General features: G+C 39.7%; 1 protein-coding gene across 7 annotated transcripts in view; it reads right to left on the bottom strand.

The window, feature by feature from the left end:
- The window catches only part of NRIP1 (nuclear receptor interacting protein 1), a 105,116-nt gene that overhangs the window by 43,241 nt on the left and 38,593 nt on the right, over positions 1-23,282 (bottom strand). For all 7 annotated transcript variants that reach the window (XM_063393896.1, XM_063393900.1, XM_063393897.1 and 4 more), the window contains one exon: positions 22,662-22,746. The gene's annotated coding sequence lies outside the window, so the exon portion shown is untranslated. The remainder of the gene's footprint in view (positions 1-22,661; positions 22,747-23,282) is intronic.

The raw sequence follows: 23,282 nt of genomic DNA, 5'->3' as shown, positions 1-23,282 counted from the left end.
AGGGCTGGGGGAATTACCCTCACATCTGATTTCCCACCGTTATGTTTCATAAGGCCCTGCAGCCTCTGCTCTACCCAAAAGCAGGGCGGAAATTACCACGTGTAGTCATGGTGCTCATGTAACTTCATATGCCTGTTAATAAATATGAATTTTACTCCATGTCTGCTAGCACCACCAGCCCTGTGTCAGCACAATTGTGTTGCCCACACGTTTCTGTTACAACACACGTTGTATACACACCCTGCCCCAGTTATCCACACCTCTATCCACACTGTCATCTGCAGTCCAGGCCCTCTGCCACCAATGGAGCTCCCTGGAAAAGCTGGACACTGGTTCTCCAAGCCAACACGTATTTACACCAATTCAGGCACAAAATGTCTGGAAGCAGGGTGAGTTTCTTCCAAAACAGCCCCAGCTCATGGAGGAAGGCTCTCCATGCTCCCTGAGTAACATTCAGCTCAAAGTTGAGAGTGACTGCTAGCTGCCACCACAACTCCATCAGAGCATGCATACTAATGCTCTTGGACTGCTGCCACATCATCCATATATGCTTTATTACAGCTCATCTCTTTAATGTGCAAGACATTTATCTTTGATTCTTTCAAAATGAGAAAGAAAAAAAGTCCTGATACTGTAGAACTGGTTTTAGTACTGTTCTAACCATGCAAACTGGGTCACTGCAAGCTCTTCAAGCAGATGTTTCTTTGTCACCACATGCAAGTACGAGCACCAAGCTATCTTTGCCTTATTAACGAACCTTTCCGGATTGTAAGGGCTAGAATTCTTAAATAATGATCAGGTAAGCCTCTAGCCACAGTTTTTTCATTTATCAGCAGGAAGTTTAAACACTAAAAATACAGAAAGAGCTGGTTCATCACATGAATCAACCTACCAGCCTTAACACTAGACAGTCATGGGCAGCAGGGACAATAGATGGGTGATGGGACAAATACAAAACTTGCGAAATTGAGTCCACAAATTCAAAGGCCGGTCAATGACCATGACTGACAGAAAACAGGTAGACCTCTGAGACACCAACCAACCATCCTCAGAAATATGAAGCTCTTCCCATTCCTTAAGTACACAGTGAAATCAAAGAATGAAACTGAGAAACAGCATCATGTCAACAGCAACGCAGGCCCATTGATATGTGCTTTTTGGAACAAAAGGTACTGGACTAGAATGTACTATTTTAAAGTAGTGAAACCCTTTGCCAACATGGCTTTATTTTGAAGATGAATTGTATGAAATATCCTGCAAAAATATCAGCTATCCTAGAAACCTGAGAATAAGTGGTGTGGAAAAAGAAGAAAACAAACAAAACCACCAGAGTTGAAATGCATACTTCAATTAACTTGGCCAACTATTCATAAAAATTTACCAACCCCCATAAAAACAGGATTTGCTAGTTTTTCATAATGATAAAGAACTTTCTCTGTTTCTGCTCTCCCCATGCCCAGTTTGTTGCCAAAAAATGTATAGCACAAAACATGCCCACGATCTCTTTTAAAAAAAATTTAGAGGTTTAACAAGCAACGATTACAACTAGCTGAACTCAATAATGTCCCTGTAAAACATTTTACCCCTTTAGTCAGATGTAAGACACCTTAATTCTAGTTCTGTGGATGTAAACAAAAACACTGAGTAGACAGTCTTCTACTCTGAAAATAGGATTCATTTAAGAAAGAAAGTGTTCTTGGCAGCTGTTCCCTTGAGAGGGAAGCTATGCCAGATGATGAAGCTGCTTCCCATTGAGGCTGGCAAGTAATAGGTGAGCCCTGGGATCTGCTGGTCCCCCCTCCGGAGCAGCCACTAGTCCAGCTGAGCACCTGGGCTACTCCTTTCTCTCATAACAGCCAAAGAGAACAGCACAAACCAAACTGCAGAGTTACAGCTCTCCATCAAGTTTTGTCTCTCATAACAAAACTTTTGCAATAGGCATACGTAGTTGCAAAACCCCCAAAGAAACTCAAGACTTTTGCCATGCCAAACTTGGCTTTTCATCATCTTGGCTTTTCTTCTTTTTTTTTTTTTTCCCCACAAGTTTATGGAAAAAAATGACTCTAGGACAAGGTAATAGGGGGTGTATATTTTAAATAATCCACACTAAATAAAAAATAAAATAAAATAAAAGCAGATGGATACAGCTGTTGAGGGCAAACATGAAAAAATTATTAGTTCCCCTTTATGGTCTAAAGAAGGATGAAACATCAAAAAAACCCACAAAAAAGGTGATAGCCACCTCAGACATTTGTAATGAAGAGGTTAAAGGATCCAGACTGATTTCTCATCAAGAAAGAAGACATAATGAAATAACATTTTCAAAGCACTGATTGAAAACACATGAAGTAGATCACTCCTGCAGAAGTACCAAATGTTAAGGGTGGCAGAATGAATTACTGCAGGTGGTGACTGAAACAGAACGTTTACACAAGTTTAAGAACAACCAAAGTTAGTTTTCAAGTTAATGATAGAGCAGCAGCTTCAAATACAGTCATTTTGCTTTTTGTTCACACAAGGTAAATCTTATTATTACATGCCATCATTTCAGTGCACCTTCTAGGTCTTTAATATTGTACACCATTTGCCTTTTTTAATAAAGTAGGTTGTACATCCATTTCATTAAGATGTAACAGTGATTAATCTCAAGTAGGAAACACTGACACCATACCAAACGTGCAGTACTCACACATGGATCAGACCAGCCTTCCCAAAAACCGTATTTTATACAGATTCAGGCCACCCCAGACCTCAGATATGAGTGAAAGGCATTCTGAAAAGGATAAGCCCTGGTACTACAGCTCCCCCAGGCTGAATCCCACATACCAGCCAAGTCTGACATCTTTCCCACCTCATTTTCCCTCCCTCTGTTACACATGAGGAATCATTACCCAGTCCAAGGCTGTGAGGCTATTTCAGCATTAATCTGTGCCTGCAAGACAACATGAGCACAGACATCCAGGGCTATGCTAAGCTTGGGCACTGTCACAAGTTTGTCCCAAACTCACAAAACATTTGATGTTGCTTCTATCATTTTCAAGACCTGACTGAAGAGTAAATCTCTTTGAATATGTCATAGAAGAAGCATAGGGGATATACAGCAAAGTAAGCACTGCTTAGGGATAATGCATTAAAAAAATAATAAAACAGAAAAATCCAACAGGAAGCACCCAACCCAGATTAAAAGGAAAAAAGGCGAAGATTCAGGAGGGGAAAAAAAAAACAAAAAAAAAAAACCACCAACCAAAAAAACAAACAAACAAAAAACCACAGACAAATAACATGAAGCGAGCACATCATCCCAAACAAATAAAATACGCAATAATAAAATGAAAAGCAAAGAGATTAAGAACTACAAAAGTATATCAGATTTAAGCCAGATACTTTTGGTCATCCATGTTACGTTATTTCCTACATTTCAATCAGCACACACGCACTCACCCAAACAGCTGTAGCTTAATCCACATCAGCTTGATTTTGCTACTCAGCTCCAGATGACATCCTTGTCCTTCCCAGAACTCAGAGACTTTGTTAGGGTTTGGTTATGCAGCCTGGCTCATCACCCTGTGCACTTTCTAGATCAACAGAGGCACCTTCTCCTAGACCTCTCCAACCTCCCCAGCAGCATCTTCTTCAAACCCTTCAAAGCCAGGGTCACTCACAGCCCCAGTACAAGAGCAATTCCTCAATGGCTAAAGGTTGAAAAACACACATGAGGATGGGGAGAAGACTTGTGGAGGGCTGGGGAGCAGGAAAAAGGGGACAAAGTACTGGAAGAATAAAAGGAGGGGAAAAAAAGAAAGTGGTATTTCCAAATATGAAGTGCCAATTAGGGGGAAAAAAAACAAGAACCATCTGTCTAAAAATGTAACTTTAAGGTTTAAAATACATTAAAGGTGAAGAATCAGCCTTTAGTCAATTCGCTACAGCTTTGCTGGGTATGAATTCAGCTGCTACTATTGCCTGAGCTTTCTCCGCCCTCATCCTCCCCCCAATCACTGTTTCATTGTGAAAGAATTTAATTATTATTTTCATTACCAGATGCATACATTATAAAATGAGCCTGCACAGAGACAATGAGCACTTTAAGAAAATAGGTGTAATAATGAGAATGATATGTTTACATTTTTCTGCAATAAAAATGAAGACATTCTCAACAAGGCTACTTTATAAAATATACTCAAATAAAATAATTTGTAACAGTCATAACATTAAATGTGATACTCTGCTTAAAAAAGGATTAGTACAGTCCCTTAAATTTTATGTAACTTAAAATCAGGGTTTTATTAACTTCTCTATCAAAAATTTACACAAAAATTTAACTTGAACACATTTCACAATGATGGAATATTAAAGCTGTCCTGTTTTGTTCTTAAAAAAATTAATTAAAAAAAATCAGTTCCGGAGACATCAAGTATACTGCATACTCAAGGAAAGAATACTGCAAACACTAGTTAATATGCTGGTATTCCAAATAAATCACAAAAATTCAAGAGAAAAAATAGAGTTTTCAAATGAAATACAGATACATGTGTATCTTTATTTCGGAGTTTTGCAGCATAAACAGAAATCTCAAGGCCATGAAGACACAAAAACACATTTGTATGGATGTAACAGAAACACCACACTGGTAACATTTGCATATTAGTTACAGTCCAAAACTACTGACTTAATAACAACACATCCCGAGTTCTTGTGCTTTCTGTGACCCTATTTAACAACCCAGGGCAACGCTGCAATTCCACCCAGGACGCAGGCCCGATAAATCACTTGCTGCCCGTGGCCCAGCAAGCACACAGAGGGTGATTTACAGGTAGGCAGCAGGGCTGTCACACACACAGAGCCCTGCTCTCGGTAACAGTGTCCCCGTGGGCTCCCCGCGTGCCCACCTGTCACAGCCACGCGCTCACCTGTAAATCAGTCAGTGCCACGGGGGTCCCGTGTGAGACACTGCTGCCAGCCCTTGGGAGCCTCCCCCTGCTCCAGAGCTGGAGGAACTGCCCAAGGGCACTCAGGTCCTGCCAGGGCTGTGCCTCGTAGCTGGGATGTACCCCTGGTGACCACGGAATGACACCAGGGGAGCAGGGAGTCCCCACAGCCCGCTCCTGCAGAGATGGCACAAGGGCAATGCCCTCGCAATGCCTCAGCAGGAATCGCTGGCCCTACCTGGGCAGACTTCTGGAAGGCCTGGAATGCCAAGTTCCATTATGGAAAGGTGTTAGGTCTTTACTCAGGTAGGATGGAGGGCATCTGACACTTAACCACAAGCCATAATAACAGAGCAACCTTCTCTTTCCACTCTTAGATGTGGATGCCTAGCCAGGATTCACTTGGCCAAATGAAGATGTTTACAGTGTAGGTGTCAGTATCTGAACAGGTCATGTTGGTCTGCCTTCACAGCCCATGGGAAGAACTAGGCTCTTTGACTGAACTCCTCTTACAGAATATGTCAAAAGGAGGTCAGATGAATCACATCCCACAAGTGTCTGCTTCTGCTCCCCGCCTGACAGGATTTCTCCAGGATTCCTGTTTCTCTTTGCTGGATACATTTAGGGTTTTCCCTCCACTTCCACTCAAGAGTTAGACCTTAATAACACAGGTGAGATAAAACCCACCCTGTCCTAACATCAGCTTAATCCTCCCAGTTTAAAAATGAGTAACAAAGCACGGATTGTGCAAGTTCCCAGCGTTTCCCACTCAATACAGCGGGGGCCTGCTCCCGGGTATCACCAGTCCTTCACATAACTGCTCTTAGTTACATGACTCCAATTAGTGTGTTTATCTCAACATTACCTGTCAGCTTGCACTTATTCCTTCAGTACTTTTCCTCTCAGATGTCACAAGTGCCTGACTCTGGGTAACTCTTCTCATTAGCACAGAAACTTCCTCTTTTTGTTGCCAGTCTTCAAAAAAGACTTCACAAAAGATATGTCTTTAGGTGTGACCTATATATTTTCTTCTACCTTATTTCCTTAAGTTCTCAATTTCCTAAATCTTTTTTCTTTTGTTCTACACTTAAAAATACTATCCAGTATCTGCTGAAACATGTGAATCTTCATTTGACTTCAAAACGAGCCACCTGCTCAAGTTTATCACCTCCATTATCTCTTACTTTTGCTTGTAGAGTCCTCATTTTTATTACATAGACAAGAACTAATAGAATGAATATTCTCAAGCTCCCTAATTCTATTTCTGATTTATTTCCTTATCTTTCCCAGACAAAGTAACTTCTTTTCCCTTACTTCTAACTTCTAATTCCTCTTGTTTCTTCTCCTAAACCATATTCCCAAAGCTCTTCAGAATCCAGACTGACAGGAAAAGGGTTAAATTGTGTTCAGGAAAGGGAGGTAGGTAATTTTTTTCTATCTTGTCAAAAGAAGACATGGCAAGCTGAACTCCCTCATCCTGTAGGGCCAGGCAGTGTCTCACCTGAGCAAAAAGAGACACGATAATGATGTACTGTTAGAAATTGGTTCCACACTGAACTAACAAGTCTTAGTTGCTTAAGGTGAGATTTATCTCCCCTCTTCCTTCCTCATATCCCTCTGTAACCAGTCATCTTGGTTGGCTGTTGGGCATTTGCCAACAAACCTTCAGACATCTCGCAGCAGTTGTAGAACAGAGCTTTTCCAGGCTGAAATTACGACTGTATTTATATTCCAACAGTTCGTCGCTCCAGCTTTGGCATGCAGCTGCCACGTAGCACTCCAGACAAAATCCCTCCTCCTCAAAACTACTTTTGATCCTGAACATTTTGCTTCAACAACTGATCAACGAATGGCACAGCTAAGAAAAAGGCACCAAACACCTTCCCCTGGGGTAAAGTGGGCCCTATTACAGCCTGTTCAGCTGTGAAACCTAGAGATGGTGTTTTAAGTTTAAAGCACTTGGTGATGGTTTTAATGGTTTGACAAATCTCTCCCAGCAGGAAGGAAACTTTCTATGGCTGGCTCTAGAGTCTTTCACAAAGCTGAAAGAAAACAGCACTTATCTAAATTTAACTTGCCATACCTTTAAACTGGCCTGTGTGAGGAAACGTCTTTTGCTTTCACTTCATGCAAAACATTCAATTAAGTTCTCTCAGGAAAAAAAGCCCTTCCATACTAAGGCACGTATGCTATTTTTTTCTTTCACATATATTTCACTTATCTTCCCACATGGCTCAAGTGGAACAATCTTGGTGCAGTGATTAAACTCACATTAACCTGCCTTTCTTCGGGGGCAAAGGAGAACAAGAGAAGCACTGAGCTATTCCTCATCTCCATGGGCAAAGAAATAAGAGAGGCTTGGCACAGAGCCCGCCCAGCCAGACGACTCCACCAGACCAGGTTGGGAGCACATTCCACAGGCAGAAGTACTTCTCCAAGAACTTCCTGCCAATGGCTACTTGACATTAAAAACTAGGATGATCTAGGTCAAGTATCCCAGTTGACATTAATTGCTATGTTGGATAAAAAAAAAAAGGCAGGCAGCCTCTCAGCAGGAGCTCAAGTCACATTAGGCTTATAAGTAACCGAGGCCAAAACCTTGAATTGTACCCAGAAGCCAAAAGGAAGCCAAGCAGCTGCTGAAGAACTGCCCGAGCATGTTCTCAGTGCTCCTGCCCTCCCTGTGCACAGCTGCTGACCGAAGCTGGGGAGCACTGACCACGGACTGGCGATTCTGTGGTCCCTCACAGAGGTCAGAGTCAGCCCCAGGGACACACCACTCCTGAGGGCACTTCTCTGTGTCCTCATGCAGAAGGCTGGGGGCCTGCTGCCTGTACCTACCTCAGAAAACCAGCAAATTACAGAACACCTAGATGGAAGGACAGGCAAAATGCTTCAGAGGCTGGAAAACTACAGTAGCACCTGCCTTTACTGCTTATCTCTGTTTGCTGCTTCTTTTATCTCCACGTACTCTGAAGGTAAAGCATGTGCCACGTCCAACTGGAAAGGAAAGACTACCTGGAAAAGCAAGTCATCTTTTGATTGACCAGAGCACAAGAGCAGGTGACTCACCCAGAAAATCCAATGCCAAGGAGGTCACACTCTGGAACAACTGCTACCATGTGAAGGGTATGTCCTTCCACATACTCTTCCAATTATTTCTAAAAACGTCTTACAGTAGATGCAGACAATTTTCAGGTACATAATGACTTCTTGACAAGAAGAAACAACCCCATGAGCCCTTTCAATTAATACAGATACAGCTAAAACAGAAAACAACTATGGGCTCATTTTACTTATCCACACACCTTGAACAACTCAGCCTTTTATACAACAGGCATAAAAGGAACAAATTAATTTTTAAAGAGCAAAAGATGAAAATATATAGCTGTACTCCATAACTCATTGCAAGTTTCCAAACTGTAATCAATATTTTCTTTTGCATTTAAGAACTGCTGCATCTTAATGGTTTTTAGATGTCCAAGTGCCAGAAATAATAATTTTATTATAGATAACTATATGTGATTAGAATCTGACTGTAGTTTTTGAAGTTCTCTGCAAAGCCAATATGGGTTAAGTGCCCATTTGTATTGTTATAAAACTTCTTTACATTACTGTAATACAATACTCAAGCAGCAGACTCTGAGCTAATATTTAGCATACAACCTGATAACCTCATATAGGCCCAAACACAGATGGAAAACCTAAAGTCTACAGCAAGTTCAATAATATTTGTATTGTTTTATTCATAAGTTTAAAAATACAGGTGTCAAAATAACTCCTCAAAGTAGGAATAATATTTGGAAAAAGTAACTTATCAGTCATTTGAACTATTCCACAATTACAGCATGTGCAGTACTATGGATCATTGACAGCTCCTTTAGTCCAATGACAACATAAAAAGGCTTTCTTTCCCCCAAATACAAGCTCTTTAGTACAAATAACAGTCTGGGGCCAAGTACAAAGCTGTGTCAAGGATAATTTTCTAAAAACCTAGCCAGTGCCATTTAAAAATAAATGACTGAAATCAACTCAACAACAACACAACCCCAACATAAAACATATTTACTCAAGAAGCTGGGTGGTTTTTCCACTTTACAGATCAGATCCAGGTAGGGCATAAAATGTTCAAAATTATGACAATAAAAATTAACCCTAAAAGTACTTGTAGGAAGAAATGCATAGCATTTCTCATGTACGCCAAAAGGAAGCACCACAGTCTGCTTGTGTTACTGGGAGAAAGTCTGGTGACTCTCCCAGCAATTATTGACTAAGCAGATCACTCCCATGCCCATCTGGACATTAGCAAAAGGACAGTCAGTCAGTGGAACAGGCTGCCCAGGGAAGCAGCGATGGCACCAAGCCTGCCAGAGTCCAAGGAGCCTCTGGACACTCTCAGTCATCTGGTTTAGTGTTAGGTAGTCCTGCAAGGAGCAGGGACTCAGACTCAGTGAGTTTTATGGACCCCTTCCAAATCAAGATATTCTACAACTTTACAGACATATTTTTAATCATCAAAATGTTGATCACCTATTAAGACTTTTCAAAAGGCTTCTCTGATTTGGAAATATCCAGTCATGCTTTTTCTACTCCTTCATTCACAGAAGGCCGTCAATACTTTGTGATAGGTCTCCTGCAGTCTTCAGAGCAAAGCTCTTGAATGCCATTTATTGAACAGAAGCTACCTACCAAAATTCCTAATACAGACAGCTGATCAGCTGCACAGAGTAAAGACTGAAATGAGTGGTCGTCATAAATTCTTTTTTGTTTGGTTTTGTGAGTTGGTTTTATTTAAATTAGTTTTGATTACCAAATACATTCAGAAGTTACTGTAGCAATATTTGCCTTTTCATCCAATACTAGTCTAGAATAATCACTTATTAACCATGGCAGAGTTGTATTCTACAATGAAAGAATGTAGAACAGATGAGTCAGGGCTCATGTTTCAATAAAATTTCTTTTAGCAAAACTGGAGCAGAGTATCTCATAAACCTGATTCAGAAACATTCTCTACTTAAATACCTGATTATGTGTTTTCTTTACTTTGGAGAAGTGTAAAAACAAATAAAACTGGAAAAGGAAGACAAAATAAAGCAGCAGGGGGGAATGACTACCCCCCGAAAGCTTCCAATACTGACAGTATCTCGTAAGGAAAGTCACCTTTTTGTTCAGAGAATCACCCAACATATGTTACTCATTTTATTTATTAACTTTTACTTAACCCAACTCTTGCTGCTGTTCTTTATACGTGCAAGGAGACTCAGGTGAGCCAACTGAGGAGGGAGGCAGCACTAAAACACAAAAATCGTCACTTCCAGTCTCCTGCTTTCCTTTACTTGCACCTGTGCTCTCGTGCAAAGCTTTCCTTAGACATCCTGCAGCTCTCCCAACTCTCATCAGTAACACCACTCTATTTTCTCATCCTGCAGCAGGCTCAGGAAATGAAGATGGCACAAACATTTATGCTTTTAATACGACAAATAACTGCATCTCTTTAAAACTACTCTCATGAGGGCAATACCACAGGCCATGCCTGTACCAATGAAGTGGCAGGACTGAAACTGAGCTGTAATATCAATCTATGTATTTGGTCCTTATGTGTAAGGAGTCACTCTTGCTATACTCTTGTATTTCCCTATCTAATTAAGTGAATATGTCCAAGCTTTCCCTCACACTGTGCAATGCCAGCCTTTGTGCAAGCAAAATCTCTCATTATTTGACAGCAGTTTAAAACAAAAATTCTTTAGTGGGGGCTAGACCCCTGCCACTGGTAACACTAAATCCTGACTGCATCATTCACTCACACAGATAGCAGAGCATCTTCTGCCTCCATATGATGAGCTCAAGTAAGAGAGGTACTTTAATTTCTCAGACTAAAGCACAAGTGCCTTCTAATCTCCAAGTCTGGCAAGAAAAGACATAAACATAACCAAAATAAGGGATATTTGCTCTATTTGCCTCTGAATGACAGTGAAATGTTTTCACTGTCTCGTGAGAGTTACCTGTTGTCATACCTGGCCTTAGTTTTGTCCTTGTCTCCTCCACAGGCTAATCTCATGCAATGCATGGTCAGGAAGATGCTGCCCTTCCTGCCAGTTCTATGCAAGCATCTTTTTCCAGTATTCCATTGTTAAATAATGCCTCCATGCAACTGTTTGTTTGTCAGTGCTAAACTGAAGTAATGCTGCCACAAGCCTGCGAGACCCTGGGATGGCTCTCTTACTACAGACTTCCCTTCCGGATGCTCTGGCCAGCTTAATACCCCACACATTTTAACCTGTCAAATTTTAACAGCCCCATTCTTATCCTGTGATTTTTTGCTCCAAAACACACTGGAGTGCTATTTCCAGCCACCATTTCTGTGCTCCTATGTTACAAAACAATCACTACATAGGAAATGAAAACTACAGTCAGACTTGGGGGGTGGAATCACTTGTTCTCTAGGTCCTTCCTGCAAAAGGAAACAACAATACCCAAACCACCAACTCACAGAAGACCCTACAGTTTCACAAATTTTCACACTAAGCTTCCCCTGAAATCGGTATGTGGTATGGGGTTAAGGGACTGACTCCCTGGAAAAGGCACATTCACTGCAATGTAGCTATTAAAAGGAACAATTAAAACAAATGTTAGCGTATTAGAAACAGTGTTAACTGGTCACAAACGCAACCTTTACCACTAAAAAAGAGCTCACTTTGTGCAGGCAGTAGGGCTATTTCCCCTAAATTTAGGTGTGTTCCATTTAAGCCTGATGTTCTCTCACACTCAGTGTCAAAGCTTGTGAGAGCAAGAAGCACTGAAGGCAAATCGGGACAGGTTTCCCTTAAAAATGGAAATATTTTAAGCATCAGAAACATGCAATTTGGCATGCTGAAACAGATGCAAACAGCTATCCCTTTAAAAAGCCTCTTTTAGGACCAAAGTATTTTACATTCCCTTTCTCACAGCTATATGTTCACATGCTCTAATCTATTTTTAGAATGTCCTTCCAGGATTAATTTTTAAACTTGAGTCTGGACACTTTTCACCCTCTCTCTGCCCAGATATCCCTGTTGAGTCTGTTCCACTACTAAAGGCTGCAAGGACATGGAAGTCAGCCTGGCACAGGTTTGCATCCCACCCCTCCTCACTAAAAGTAGAAAAAAACAACACAGATGGATAGAGAGCCTCTAGACAGGATCAGGGCACAGCACTTACAGGGCAAGAGCCACAACTTCCTACAGCAGCCATGCTATTACATGTACTTTCTGTCACAGTAGATGATGACTTAAAGCCATCTCACTGAATGCTGCAAAGCTTAAAAAGAAGGAAGAAAACAGCTGTTCCCCAACTTTCAAAGAAAAAAGTATAAATAAGCATACCTGCCTTCATCCATAAAGCAACCAGCCCAGACTTAGGCATGACAGCATCTCTTTAAGAAAATAAATCCACCACAGACTTTACAGGTTAAACACATAACTGAACCTTCTGGTAGTTCTCTTTACCTGATGTAATTCCACAGCTTTAGCTATGTTAGCTCACAAATGTGACAATTTTAACCCAAGCCTGCTTATACGCTTTTATTTAGAAGGGTCTTGTACCTGAAAGTCTCTATACATCACAAATCTTTTGAAAGGAAACAGATTTCAGACAACCACTGATGTCAGTGTGAACTATTTAAGGAGTAGCAAGTTGCTTTAGACTAAGCCAGTTCTTGCCATTCCACTTACAAACAGCTGGGAAAAACACTGTAATGGTGATTAAAAGGAGTAGGTAGGGGGAGAGGCATTTAACCAGCTACTTTACATAAGATGCTCAATGAGCAATTTCTGTGGACTAAAATTTAATCTGACATCAGTTCAGACTTCTGTTATTTATGTGTGTAGTCCCAAGAAGTGATAAACAGCACTTGTAAACTGAGAGGAAGCTGTGCCCACAGACCACAGGGTATCAAAATATCCAGTGCTGATCAAATCCAGAGGGAGACAAGTCTCTCAGCCATACCAGGGCCACTGAACTCCTCAAATAAACCACCTCTGCATTTCCAGACAAAAACCATGTCCCTCCACATTACACACAAGCAATCTGCAAAGACTAAAGAGCACACACGAGGCAACCAAGGGGAGCTAATAAAAGCACAGATATTACACCTTCTTCTTCTCTTCTGTGATCTTATTTTAGTAATTACGAGTTATTTCTACATATCTTAAGAGACTCACTTGTAAATAACAAATACAGGAACACAGTGCTGGAACACACCAGCACAAATACAGGGAGTCACAACTCAGGAAAGTGAGTTTACCAATTGTGTTTACACATTTTTAATATAGTCTAATGATTAAATCAAAAAGGAAAATAGTAAGGATATTTTGCCCTTATCTTAATTAGCAAGGCTGTTTATGCAGGCTGAAAGGTAAGCATGTGTTTGTTTCTCCATCTCATTTTTATGTATTACAACTGAAGAGCTTTGCATTACTTGAACTCTCGAAATCGTAAGAAGCCTCCAAACAGTTTTTGCAGAAATGGTACTTAAAAATTTCACATTTGATCCATCCAAGCAAGACCTAGTTTACTCAGAAAGAATAAGGCTCTCATTTATCAGAAAGATTCAAAAGCATGCAAAATAAACAATTCCCTTCCCTAACTTCTATCAATACATTTTTCTCCCTAAAATTTCTACAAGTAAATCTCATCACTACAAGTTCAATTACGTCATAAAATAGCTTTTTGCCCTAATTCTTCCAAACAAGAATGTATGTGGTCATTTGATTGATATCTTAACTACAGAACCTAAATTGGGATTGAAAACCAACCAACAAAACACAACCCCAAAGCTGACAACATCTAAAAAGCTGATCACAGTAGGTGCTTCATCCCAGACAAGTGGAAGGGGTTCAGGAACTGTAAAAATGGTTCCCATCAATTACTTCCCTCTCACTCTTAGAAGTATTTGCTGTTCCCAGTATCACCAGCTCTACGGTACCTGTTGTTACATGCCTTTCCACGTAGCCTTTCTCCTGTCTATGTGATATCTGCAATACTCAGAAATATTGCAGTATCTGAAGTCACTTTCCTGAATTATTTAAACAATCACTGCTATTTCTACAATGCAGGATATCCTGCCAGAGTTTTCTGAATCCTGAAGATGATGTCCACAGGACATGGGCAAATTTTTAGATTTAAAAAAAAAAAAAAAAAAAAGAAAACCACACATAGGACAGCTGCATCTCCAAGCAACTCTCTTTGCTCAGCAAGGTACAGAAGCGAGTGAGGAGCCAACACACCCTGGCTTGTTCTATCTCCCTGCAGGGAAGGGACCTTCTGCACAGGAATGGAGCAGGTCACCAGGGTCAGCAGCACCGCCACGGATAAACCTGACAAAGTCCACCTGCCACAGCACCAAGCAATAAGCTAACAAAAATTAGATCAGATAGCAGACCTCCAAGTGTTTATAGCCCATGACTCAACTTTCCCTCCTGTACAGTGACCTTTCCAGAGGACAGGAAAAGGAGGCGAGCATGCTTATATGTTCAATTCATGCAATCCATTATCCAAAAGAGTAACTGGTATCAGAGGCTTCAAATCTACTTAGGAAGCAGAACAGCAGTGGCCTATGATATCCCCAGAAGGCCAGAACAGAGGAAATTTGATTGTTTTTGTGCTCCTGGTATCTTGTGAAGCATGCACAAAAGTCATAAGGTAGAAGACACAGAAGTAGTGTGATCATCAGCAGAAAGAGGATTTTTTAAGATCTGCTTTAATGCTCAGCCTTCAGCTTTGCAGAGACATAACAGCTGACATTTGCCTGGACAAGACATCAGAGCTAGAGGAACCATAGAGCATTGCAACCCAAAATACTCAGCATTACCCCAAAAACAGTGCCCAAACACTGATCACTTCTTCTGTCAAGTGTTAGAATACCCTGAAAACAAAACCAGAGCAGGATAAGGCAAAAGTGAAATTGCCTGGAAAGCCTGAAGGGCACACTGAACAGATCCCTTTTTCCACTTAGGAAATTTACAGCAGACTATCACTAATGGTAAAACCTGAGGTCCAGAAGATAAAATTCAGCAAAGTGACCTTTTATGCATTTCAGATCAAAAACCAGTTGGGTCATACACATGCTCAGATAGCCATGGGCATATGACAAACAAGCTTTAAAAAAAAGTTTGTGAGCAAACACTCCAGACAGCTGTGCTCAAGAGCTATATCCACGAGACATACTCAAACTTTCATGTTTGATACTGTAATCTAAAGACGAGCCAGAGTTCAGTAAACAGTAAATGTGATTCTGGACAACCTTGTTATCTTTTCATCTCAACAGTTAAACCTATGTGTGGGAGTGCAAAGAGGTTACAAAATACTATCAGTACAGTTTATTAAATGGTCTTTTTGCATTTATTTTGGAGCAGGGTAAAATTTAAGGTAGCAGAGACTTAAACATTGGTAAGTCAGAGGACAAAGATGGATTCTGGAAAAATCCTTTGGACCCCCAGAGGCAAGAGGAATTTTTTCTTCATGAAATTCTGCACTCTCATGTGGCCACTGTTTACCAGATTGGAGGAGATTTTATAAAATTTTAGTATGTTAGCAAAGCAAAAGTGAAGGGAAAAGGTGCATGGATTCTTCCCTTATTTTCCATAAACAGGACCCAAAGTAACAGATTATGGGGATTTTTCTGCTGGTTTTGCCTCTCCTCCCCATAGTCGTACACCTCTAGAGATCATTATTCTGTGAGTTCTAGGACTTTAACATATCATCTTAGAATTCAGGTGAAATTTTGGACTTAGAGAACTCAACAGCACCACTCCTGATTTCAAAACTGAAGGACTTCACACTTATCTGTGGGGTTCCACCTCCCCAACAACCCCCAGTCCTTCTGGATCACTATATTCTGGTTTTGAACTTCGGCTTCTTATCCTTCTCACATCTCACCCAAAGAGATATTGCTATCCACCTTCTGAAAGCAGCTTTAGATCATTTTGATTTATGGTTGTTATTATAAATTCGAGAAAAAACAAGCTACTGTCCTATCTTCACCCTTAGGAAGAAGAGAATAGAACCTGAAACCTTCAGCTCTTGCAAAAATGGGAGGGCAAGAGGTGCTCTTGGGTTTGAGTTACAGAGTAACTCCACAATCTAGAAACAGACAAATAAGACTACTCATTGAATTAATGAGCATTTGAAGGATATTCTCATTGTTGCATAATTTCTTTAGTCCATTAAAATTCAAGCAACCAGAGGAAAGTTAGCTACCTCAACAGTGAGGAGCTCACACTTCTCTTGTTAGATGAGAGAAATTACAAAAACCAAGTATTCTGCAAAATAAGGTAAACCCAGCCAGCAGTCTGTGTTGCCCAAATGGATCTAGAAACCTGTGCAGAAAGTTGTGTCCATGTTTCCCATAGCTTTGTCCTTCCCCAAACTCAGTCCAGTACAGGACCGGCACAACACCCTTGCTTTGATCCCCCAACCCAGCAGGGATGTCCTGCTTCTCCATCTGGAAGCTGCAATCCTAGAAAAACACCATGAGATGAAAAAGGTGTGCAAAGAAGTTTTTTTTGGAGGTCTTTTTGTTCTGTTAAGTATGACACTTGTCACATACTCATGTCTTTGCCAACTACAAAAAAAAAATCCTGAGTAGAGGGGAAAAAAAAAACCAAACAACCCACTCAGGCAAGCAATTTTTTCTATAAGAGATAAGCAAAACAACTATAGTCAAACAAAGTTGAAGGCTACTGGCAAGAAAATAGAGGCCTAGGCCCAGTTCTTTCTATTGCCTGAGAAATGAAGGCAGAAACCAGTATCTTGATGTTCTTCCCTGCTGTTTCACGCTGCTTTCTTACTGTATTTCTGCACCAGTGGGAATAAAGACAAAAGAAGCACTAAAGAACAAAGCCTGACTCTCATTCTGGCAAAAACAGGGAGGGGGAGCAAAAGACAGACTGGAAGTGGATGGACTACTTATAGCAATTATTGTCAAACATTTTTGCACTTCCTTCCTTAATGTAGCTCCTTTTGTACACAAAGGCCTCCAAATAGTTCTGAGAGGTTCCCTTTGTAAAACGAGGAGAAAGGAAAACTGTAATAAGACTATGCAATGAAGATAAATTTTCCCAATAATGCAAGCTACAGGAAACACATGGAGGTCAAATAAAACTATTATTTGCCTTTTCAAACACTATTTTCTTCAGCTGCTAAATAAAAACATTATGAAGCCATTTTACACAGTAAAATTTAACCTTCTATTAACCTTCCATATTAAGTAAACAAACCTTTCTAGCCAATAAGCATCATTGTGAACTCTCTGAGATGATAAGCAATACCTTAATTACATTCATTTACATGACTTTGAAATTGTTCCAGACCAAAGTCAACAACTACAAGGTCAAAGAGTATGGAAATCTAAAATAAGGAGAAATCCATAGTCGGCCAGTTCACAAGGATTGTGCAGCATCCTTTCTAAGCCAGTTTGCAAAGGCTCACGGATCCCAACCAAGTACTTGCTTTTCATCAATTAGATTAAAAAAAGTAAATCCTCTAAAACACCAAAGACCAAGTCCATCTCTTTTTTTTTTTTGAAAACTATTCAAAGTTGAAAGCAATGGACACTTCAGAATTGTTTTTAATGCCTAATGGCCAATAAAGCTGTATGAATACCTTATGCAAGTGTTTTATAATATTCTAAATGACAGCCACAACATGAAAAATACTTCCAAAAAATACATCCATACCACTGAGAACTAGAGAATATTTGGTACAGCGCCTTTATATTTGGGAATGTTAACTGATGAATTTACAACTTTTGAATGCTACATGAAAATCTTCATTGTTTCATCCATGCTACACTTAGAGAGGGAAATGCTAATAATGCTCAAACAGCAAATATAAGAAACTTTTAACAATGACTGTTGCAAGAAACTTCATAAAGTATGACATGCCCTGAAACAACAGAAAAGTAGATACAGTCTGTCCATTCCCAAGATATTAGATAATGGCTCAGATATGATCAATAGCAATCAAATTAGAAGAAATGGAGCACACATGCACGCTGCACTGATGGATCATTTTGGGATTCCATTTTGTGTATTATAACCATGGAATTATTACAAATATAAATATACAAAAATCTGAAGTACAGCTTTCGGATGTAGGCAGTCCCATATCAATACACTGCAGCTGACAACATTTTCTAAGAATTAAATTAGATAAATCTCCCTGCACCCTACTTTACTAGCCAAGCACTTTTTATACAACACTCAAGCCAACAACCTTCTGCAATTTAAGTATGATTTAGTGTAAGAGAGGCAATGAGTATTATAAAATTTATGCTTGTTCACCTTCTCTCCCCACAGAGAAGGGCAAGACGTTTTTTCATGTAAATATGTATTAGATCCAAATCATTTAAATAGATATTATTCCATAGAGAACATGATGCTGCATATGCCCATTTCAGCTGCATGGTACTAAATAAACTGCAAGATAATGATGTTGCCTTGCTCATCCTAAAGGACACTGAAAATATTTCTAGGCATTTCAAACAGAAGGAAAAGGAATAGACTTGCACAAGAAGAAAGGAAAACCTGGATGGCTATTATAGAGCTTCTTAAAGTGAGGACAAGTTACTGGCAAATTAGGAAATCTCTTTAGGAGCAGGTCACAGCTGTCACAGAAAAAATACTGCTCAGGTACATGTAATATTTACAGTATGAATAGCAAATCATTGCTATCATCCAATTTAATTTTCTTTTAAATAGAGAAGGGAAAGATAATCACATTTGCAAGGAGAAAACCAAGAAACTTTAGACAGGTGACTAATTCTAAGAGTTAATGTAGAAATGCTAAATGCAAGGTGCCAAATGCTAATTTGTCTCTAATACGTCTCAGTTATATTTAGCCACAAGTGTCACTGCTTGAATGGAAAAGAGACAGAATAGTTAGTGAAAACTTAAACAGTGCCTTAAAAATGAAAGCTTAAAGCATGACTTTTAGGTGAACACATGCACCTCCTAGCTTTTCACAAAATGCACTGGAAATTAATCAGCATGTTACACAAAATGCAATTTAAGTTAAGAATTTATTTCTAAGTCATGCACATATTTGAAGTGAGGAAGACTGTCATTTGACTTGAAGCTATCACATACCATTTGGGCCACAGTCAGTTATCTTACAATACAGCCTGACCTCTACTTGATTTTAAAATAGGATAATCACCTTCAACTGTGTATGAACCTTGAACATTATCAAAAACAGTTTTATTGCATCAACGATTTATTAATAGTCTTATATTAATAGTAATGTAACTTTGACTTTACAAAGTCATAAAGATGACGAGAAACACAGTCAAGACTTATTGTGCTACCTATTTTATTTTAGGCTTCTAAGGCAACCTCATGACACAATCAGAAAAACTATCCTGAAAGTAAAGAGCTACAAAGGAAAAACAACAGAACACGCACGTATCGCCCCAGTTCAACAGCAGAGCAGGAAGGATACAGGCAGCATAATGAGTTCAGACAAATGCTGAAACCTTTCAAGTACCAAAACTGTCCTGCAGCCAACTGTGCCTGGAAGTGGGGAAGTGCTCGTGCTGAGACAGGTAACCTCTGGCCAGCACACGAGCAGTGACTGCAGTGAGGAGGAGGCGTGAGCCTCGCGTGGGAACACGCTCAGCCAGATTCCCCTTCCAAGCAAGGCGCTGCAAAAAGCCCGAAGCCTGCAGGCTCACGTTCAAAACAAACCTGAGGAAGGAGGAAATGTTCCTCCCAGAGTGTTTCTGGTTCCCAAGACTCACCATGGCACCCCTGCCGTGCGGTCACTCTTAGAGCTGCTGGCCCCATTGCACCACAGTTTAAACAAAGAGCGGCTAAGAAAGTACAATATTCTATGACTGGCATTTACAGCATCGGCCTTGGACTCCTAATCTTTACCAGACGGGCACACAAATCAATCTATCAGCTCATAAAGGTATGCTTTTTAACCTCCAAAACAGATGGGATTGGCCAGAAACGTTTGGCATGTCAAACTGCTAATCACGGCTGCCCTTTGCACAAAATAACCCACTTAAGTTGAGGCATGGTTGCACTGTAGCAGACATTAGTCTGTGGGAAACCCATTTAACTGTCACATACTCCCGCCACTCTTGCTCTCCCTTAATTAAGCCTAATGCCTTATGCTTTGACCTTTTGTTCTAGCCTATTAACCCTATCTAGTACAAGTTCAAATATGCTAAACCTAAAAGTTGGCTTTTAATATTAAATGCCAAGCTACAGAAGGAGTGAGGGGTGCTTCTCTACTCTGCAAGTTACCAACTCCTATGTTAGTCCCAAAAGACAAAATATGTCCAAACACTAAACAACAACAACAAAAAAGTGGAGTTTCTTCCAGTGGCATAGTCTACTTTTTCCTCTTCAGAGGAGAGAGGAGGGTGAGGAAAAAAAGAGATGTGAAACTGCTGCTAGCAACTTCATATCCTCAGGCTTTTGGGTTTTTATCCAACAAGAAAAGCACATGCTATCAGCCAAGATCATACTGCACTCATTTGCTGTTCTCTGAAACCCATCATTAAAAATAAGACATAATTGGTTTACAGTGACCAATTTCTCCTCAATTAAAGGCTGCCTCTGCCAACCCTTCTGAGTCACCATCTTGTTCTTTTGAAAAGATAGTTACACTTACTATTAGTCTGTAATTCTCATCTGCATCTCCAGGTGAGTTGCATCCTTTGAAGTTTCTCAGACTTGCACAGACTTAAACAAAGACATAATTTATTCATTCTAGCCACGCACCTTTCCTTTTATGCAAAGACTAAGCATGGCTGCCTTCTGCTCTACAATCCCTTAATTCATGAAGGTTACACAGCACCAACAAGACCAACAGACATGTTTCTAAAGCAGTACCTCCTTTGGAGAAAGTCTACCCTAAGGGTCCAGATCTTTGACTTAAACAAGAACTCTAATTCCAGTGACAATAACAGACCTCTGATCAAGACACTACTGCACTCCACAATAAAGTTATTTATGTATGCAAGCAAGCTTGGTATACCAACAGAGGTATTCCACAATTAGTGCTCATAACTAGTAAACAAACCTATTCCCCACTCTAAAAACAACGATGACTGCCCATAACTGCTTTATAATACAGGTTAGAAACAGAAAACAGAATGTGAACTGTATAAGGATTACCAGCCATGTATACACCAACAAACATGTTCCCAAATCTTTGGCTTAACGACCTTACTGACAAGTTGAACACTTGGTGCAACATCCTTCTTTACAGCTTATGCTTCTGTAACTCTGACTAAATAGAACTCCTTTTAAAAAGAGGAAACAATCTTGAACCAAAGCTTTGAATTACTTTAACTGTTTTTGAAGATGTGAAAGATTTCAAAAGGCTTGTTGCCACAAAAGCCACTGTCTACTATGTTCTATTAAAGCTGTATAAGAGACCATCTGCTGCTGATCACAACAATTCTCTAGTTTAAAAATGCTAATTAATTAATTATGTTTTAATTCCGAAGTGCCTGCCTTACTGATTCTGAGACCAGCAAGTAATACCATTAACTTTTCTGTAAATACAATTGCTCAGCCAACTATAAGATGCACTACGGCAACATTCAACTTCTTTTTTTGAAAAATCAAATAGAAAAAACATTGTGGAGAAAAAATGAATCTCTAATATCAACTTCTGGTTATTTCCAAAACACTGATTCTGGTTAAATCCAAATCCCTACAATTTAAAAAGTGCATATATTTTCTAATGATTTCACTTGGCTATATTCTATTGTGTTGGATATGTTCAAACAGCACTACACAGACCACTGTTGTATTCGAGTAAAGCCAGCAATGCATGGAATTATCTAAAATAAAAAAAGAGAGAGAAAAATATATATCCTTGCATCTGCAGTCTGTGTCATTACATTGGATACAAGAAGCTCTGCAGGCTGGGATTTGGTATGACTGCCTCCAGCTTCTAGACCTTCAAAAAAGTTGCCACTGGAGGCAATGCAAATGAGTCCTAAGAGAGACCAGAAACAAAACAACAACTGCTTGTCGACCATTACATGCCCAAATTGTATTCTTTATGCTCATCAGCATTCTCAAGTTCTTAGGCATGCATGTAGGCCCACCGAGGACAGTGGGGCTACTCAAGTGAATAAAATGACTCACAAACCAAAGTGCATGTACATAAGCAATCACTGGACAACGCTCGGGGAATTATTCCCTGGTATCAGAGAAAAATAGGATTTAGGAAATGGGAACCAAGGGAGCAGATCCGAACAAAATGACAGTGATGCTAAATGTCTACAAGCCATTGTAACGTAATATTTAATAATGATTTTACTGTGACGGTCCCTTGCCACACAAGCTCAATTTGGATCTGTTTTATTTAAAAAATAAGTGAGATGGTAACACAGTAAGTGTTATTTAATCTTCTCTTTCACTCTGAAATTACATGAAAATCAAGTTCTTCACTATCTAGCTACCTCCCAAACAAGTGGGCTAAATCTTCAGAACTTAACAGCAAATTACACACAAAAAGTTCAGACGTTACAAAAATACTTTTTTCTTTAATCAGCACACGTATTAAAAAAACCCCAACTCTTACAGTAAAAAAGAGGATTAACTTGCACATTTATCACTTCAAAACATATTATAATGCTAAAAGGCTTACAGTTGTCTGACAGCTTTGGCAAGACAAGGAACAAACCCCAAACCAAAGAGACAAGGTAAACAACACAAACAAATTATTTACCTTGAATGTGGTTCCATTAGGAAAGCTCTTCCTTCAGGAGTCCAAGGATGCATTAATTTTCTTCCTCAAAAATTTCATGCTTGATCTGAAAAGAATAGCAGAAATCCCCCTATGAAATTCTGCAAAACATTCTTTCCTACCTAATATGCCTTGATCTACTTCCTTACTGTTGGTGTAACAGAAAGCTTTATTTTGGTTAGTACAAACTGCAAATAACATTTTTATATCAGAAGAAAAATGTAGTTCCAAACTTCAGAAATCAAAATCTTACAGACAGAATCATGACTAGAACAAGTAGAAAGAACTTATGTTGTCTAGACTTGTACTAAAGGACATTATTCAACAAAATCCACATTCAACTCTAAACCAGAGTCCTCCTTTCCTTCCTTTCATTCAAAAACCAGCTGTGACATGAAAGCCCTCCTTCCTATGTAGTGGTTACTGCTTAACACTTCAAACTTGCACCCATGAACATCAAAATCAGTTTTTAAAGAGCCTCTATTAATTTACATATAGATAAAGAAAAGAGTATAGTATAACAGGTGAGTGTAATGCTAAACGCAACAAAATTAGTTCAATAAAAATAACCCAGCAGAAATTGTAATATTTGCTTTTGAGAGA

This window comes from Prinia subflava, chromosome 3, assembly GCF_021018805.1.
Source record: "Prinia subflava isolate CZ2003 ecotype Zambia chromosome 3, Cam_Psub_1.2, whole genome shotgun sequence".
NCBI lineage: Eukaryota > Metazoa > Chordata > Aves > Passeriformes > Cisticolidae > Prinia > Prinia subflava.
This window is presented reverse-complemented; position numbering and strand designations above follow the sequence as displayed.